The following is a 5,167-nucleotide window of genomic DNA, read 5'->3' on the forward strand; positions in this document are numbered from 1 at the left end:
TTGTATGACTACAGTCAGGAGTTCTCTCTGTCCCTGTAATTGAGTTGTTATTAAAGCCGCATACAGACATGGTCTCTTTTGTGTTTTCTTGAGTAAGGCAGCTCCAAAATGCAGGTCTTTCAGCCTAGCTCAGTGCTTTCTGTGGAGGTGGGGCAAGCCCACAGAAAATACGGAGCTTTGTGCCGTGATTGGCTCAGTGTTCTGTCATTCATGGGGACAATACATCACTGCCAAGTCTAAGGGTAGAACTTGAAAATTCAAGACCCTTGGCTGCTGCCATAGAGTTACATTAGAAGTGCCCATCCAATAAGGCTCAAGGTCATTGTCCACAGATAAAATAACGTCAAATCATGTGATATCTACAGTCGCTTTGATTGGACTGATCATGTCGACATCATACTTTCAAAATCTGATCTAGCAGTCATCATGAATCAAGTCGACAATCTACTGGCAAATCCTTTTTAATCTTTGTCATATGAAGAGAAATATTGAGAAATTATAGATAAAACGTATCGGTGCTCATCTGCATTTTGAACTTTCATCCAACTCGGAATTGTAAATTGGGAACTCGGGCCTCTTTCTACAGCTACGACCTGAAGATCACTGACGTCATCATGATTCCTTTTTTTTCTCTTTGAGTTCCCAGTTGTCTTGAAAGCACCATAAATCCAGAGAATGCCAGACTTTGATGACAAAGTTTGATGACAAAATATGCCCACGAAGGACTGCCGCGCCACCTTCCTGTTCAAGTGAGCACAGCACAACAAGGTGAGTCCAAAAATGTCTTGTATGCTGTTGCATATATGATGTAACATGCCAGGGAGATGTGTATACTGTAGCTAAGAAAGTAATACTAAGTGTATGTTGTGTAGTGTCGTGGAAAATCAGTTCAAATATAAAGCTTACAAGAACTTTTAAAATCAAACATGCTTTTTAATACAATTGTATAGCCAACTCGCATGTCCCGCGGAACACCCACACACACACACCTCTCAGAAGTCCAGTCCTTTATATTTATACCCACATAGTATTGTCCATCCCTTATGAAGTCATTCACCACCATCTGCTTTCAATTAGTTTATAATGGTGGCAGAACCCTCTATCCCAGTGTGTCAACAGACCCCATGCCCCTTCCCTTCACCACTAAATCAATGCACTCTTTGTTCTGTTCTCCCCTATCCTTAGTGTGTCCAATTGCCTTAGGCGCCTCTCTGTCTGACATGTATGTACGTAATGGAATGGTCAGACTATATGTCTAGTGTCCAATTTCTTTAGGCGCCTATCTGTCTGACATGTATGTTATTTTACTGTTCACCTATCTTATACCTTTATATGTTATCCATGTGTCTAATTGTACTCCTACAGTAGTAAGATGTTAGTATCCCATGTGCCTCACCCTAATAATTTGGTCTGTTTTCACCTCTTCATTATGTCTCCTGTTCTGACTTGGTGGTTCACATGTAGCCTATAACCTGTTTTTGAGAAATGTAATCATTGAATATTGTAAGCGTTTTCATTGTCTGCTTATATGCCCCTTTATTTATCCTACGGTTCTGACTTGGCGTACAGGGAGAACACTGTAAGAACAGCCCATGTTCAGAATTCTCTTTATTTATTTTTTTTAATTTCAAAAGGGCTGAACAAATAGTTATATTGACTACGTCCGTCCTAGCTCGCTCAATAATGTCATAATCGAAATTACGGTTTGCCTGTTATCCGCTTGTCGTCCCCTTATGCCATAGTTTGTACATATCAGTTGTCAGTAGAAACCACATTTGTTTAAGCAAGTCAGCCATGTTTTTTTTTAAATGAGGCTGAATGAACTGTTTCGCTGCCAGACAAGGCTCCGCTGATAGCCAGGTGTAGCAGTGGTAAGTTGTTTGGACTATGCTTTTCCGTCAGCTTTATGTAACAGTTTGTGGGCACCCTTTCTCACCGTTATAGTGCAATTAATGTATTGTTTAGTAATGTGTTGTGTAGTGGCTTTGCTGGCATGCTTCCCACTTTTTTTTGTTTTTATTTAATCTTTATTTAACAGTTAAGAAGAAATTTTTATTTACAATGACGGCCGACACCGGCCAAACCCGGACGATGCTTGGCCAATTGTGCGCTTCCCTATGGCACTCCCAATCACGGTCGGATGTGATTCAGCCTGGATTCGAACCAGGGACTGTAGTGATGCAGTGCCTTAGACCACTGCGCCACTCAGGAGACCTTAAAAGGTTTGCGCCCAACGTGGGGCAGGAGTTTGACGGCACAAGCAGGGAGCCCAGCCAACAGAGATTTGAGAAATGTTTTGGTTTTCTTCCTCAGATCTGTGCCTTGCAACAAACCTGTCTCGAAGCTCGACGGACAATTTCTTCGACCTCATTGCTTGGTTTTTGCTCTGACATGCACTGTCAACTGTGGGACCTTATATATACAGGTGTGTTCCTTTTCCAAACATGTCCAATCATTTGAATTTACCGCATGTGGACTCCAATCAAGTAGAAACATCTCAAGGATGATCAATGGACACAGGATGCACTTGAGCTCAATTTGGAGTCTCAGAGCAAAGGGTCTGAATACTTACCAAATAAGGTATAAATTTGCTAAAATTTCTAAAAACCTGTATTTGGTTTATCATTATGAGGTTTTGTGTTTATATTGACGAGGGAAAAAATGCATTTAATCAATTTTCGAATAAGGCTGTAAGGTAACAAAATGTGGAAAAAGTCAAGGGCTCTTATATACTGCCCTGTATATGCTTCAAATGACAGATGTATGGTTCTGAAGTGGTAAACACAATGACATAATGGAAAATGCATGTCCAATGTTTATCTCTGTATTAGTATTACCAACATTAAAACACCTACAGTGGGGAGAACAAGTATTTGAAGCACTGCCGATTTTGCAGGTTTTCCTACTTACAAAGCATGTAGAGGTCTGTAATTTTTATCATACGTACACTTCAACTGTGAGAGACGGAATCTAAAACAAAAATCCAGAAAATCACATTGTATGTTTTTTAAGTAATTAATTTGCATTTCCACCTCCATGCTTAATAAAATTCAATTTCTTAAGTAACCATCTGTCTTAGGTAAGTTTTTCTGGTTACATATCACACTATTTTGAGAGTCCCTGATTTATATTTACTATGTTACATCTAGTCTATGAGACGAGGCTGCACCTTAATCTACATTATAAACACGCAGATCAAGAGGTGTGTTTTCCCTTCAGCATCTGCATGTGGCATAAGCTCACCCACCTCACAGCATGAATCTAAAATAGTTAATAACTTTGGCTGTGAGTGATGGGGAAAAAATCAGACTCTAAGGCAATTACTTGAAAAATTCAAAGGATAACTAAATTGTCTTTTTTTTTATTGACTTAGCTATGGGGCCTTCAATGGGAATTTGGCCGTGCTTCAGCTGAACTGCAGTACGGAAAATGCCCCCTGAGCACAGTGGAAAGCATGCTGATAGACTGGAAGCCTGCCCCCTTGATCTTAGAAGGGTGTAATTGCAGACCGCAATTAGGGGCGTTCTCTGATATCGGGTGTTTCATGATATCTAGTTTACACCAATTGATGCTCCCCATTGGTTTGTGGCCGTTTCTTTTGCGTTGGGAACAACACTTGTTGACAAATGTAGCTAAGCCTAACCCTTTTCCTAACCTTAATCTCAGTCTCCCTACCGCCACGTTAGTTATCAAAACCTGCATGGTAAACAAATCCCTAACCCTCACCCTTTTCCGAACCTTAACCTCAGTCTCCTAAACCTGCCATGCTAATTCACCTAACTCCACTTTAATTATCTAACCTGTTATGTATGCTATGTGCCTTATTCATAAAAAAAAAAATCCATCAGTTCATAACACCGAGATCTGACCAATGGCATTTATATTTTTCTTATATCAGGAACATCCACATCAAAACTGTACAGATGTCTCCTACTGGGAGGCGCGGAAATAGTTGAAAGAGCAATTGGTGCTGAGGGAGCTATGGCAGTGGATGCCCCGCAACCTGTTGAGATTCATAACGTCGTTACGTTGAAGATACCGATTGTAAAGATTAATTGTAATGCGGCTGAAAGTTTTTGGGAGTTCAGGAATTACATTGGAAGCATTGCAGGCAGTGGTGGAAAAATACCCAATTGTCATACTTGAGTAAAAGTAAAGATACTGAGTCCTTTCCTATCAGGTAAAAGTGAAAGCCACCCAGTAAAATACTACTTGAGTAAAGTCAAAAGTATTTAGTTTAACATATACATAATTATCAAAAGTAAATGTAATTGCTAAAATATACTTAAGTATCAAAAGTAAAAGTATAAATAATGTAATAAATAAAACCCTACTCCTCCGCCAGAGCGTCCAGTGTGGCTCTGAACGCTCCGAGAGCGATWCGAACTGACAATCTGACAAMGCTCTGAATTTACRAACRSCCAAGCGCACTCTGCCACTCCAGATTGAATTTAAGATCACACCCATMATTTACWAACAAAGYATTTSTGTTTAGTGAGTCCGMCAGATCAGATGCAGTAGGGATGTGTGAATTGAACAATTTTCCTATATATATCATACACTGTAGTTTGAATAGGACTGTGACTGAAGATGTTCATCCCTACGAGGCCCATGAGAATGTGTAGGGATGTGAATTGAATAGGACTGTGACTGAAGATGTTCCTCCCTACGAGGCCCATGAGAATGGGTAGGGATGTGAATTGAATAGGACTGTGACTGAAGGAGTGGGAAGTTTTTATTTATCTATTTTTGTATTTTGTTTTGATGTTGTTCCCCCTTCTCTTTTCCTCGTTGGAGGTGTATCTTTGTCTACAGTTTACTAACCGTACAGTAGGTGGAGGCAGACACCTTATATTTGTGTAAATGTCAGTATACCAGAGAAGAAGATGACGCTGTTGCATTGTCGTAGAGGGGAACAGGAAGTTCCGGGTGGAAAACGACAGAACTGTGTTATGTCGATAGTAGTTGTGTCCGTTTCAACTGTATTATTGTAGGTATGTAATAGCATGTTTAAACTTTCTAATGTCGAAAGAATATAAAACATGCTAGGTAACAAATCCGTCAAGGTGTTATCACATTTGGTAAATGTTTTAATTGTGTGTGTTATTTTGGGGTCAAACCAAGTGAGTGAAGAACGTGATTAAAAACGATTTTACAAGTCACTTAG

General features: G+C 39.8%; 1 long non-coding RNA gene across 1 annotated transcript in view; it reads left to right on the top strand.

Annotated features, from left to right (window-relative positions):
* Positions 1-2,513, top strand: part of LOC139025744 (uncharacterized) — a 13,676-nt gene extending 11,163 nt beyond the window's left edge. Inside the window, exons 2-3 of the long non-coding RNA XR_011477362.1 lie at positions 640-768; positions 2,314-2,513. This is a non-coding gene — a long non-coding RNA (uncharacterized lncRNA). The remainder of the gene's footprint in view (positions 1-639; positions 769-2,313) is intronic.
* The last annotated feature ends 2,654 nt before the right edge of the window (positions 2,514-5,167 follow it).

Source organism: Salvelinus sp. IW2-2015, unplaced genomic scaffold (genome assembly GCF_002910315.2).
Source record: "Salvelinus sp. IW2-2015 unplaced genomic scaffold, ASM291031v2 Un_scaffold3209, whole genome shotgun sequence".
NCBI lineage: Eukaryota > Metazoa > Chordata > Actinopteri > Salmoniformes > Salmonidae > Salvelinus > Salvelinus sp. IW2-2015.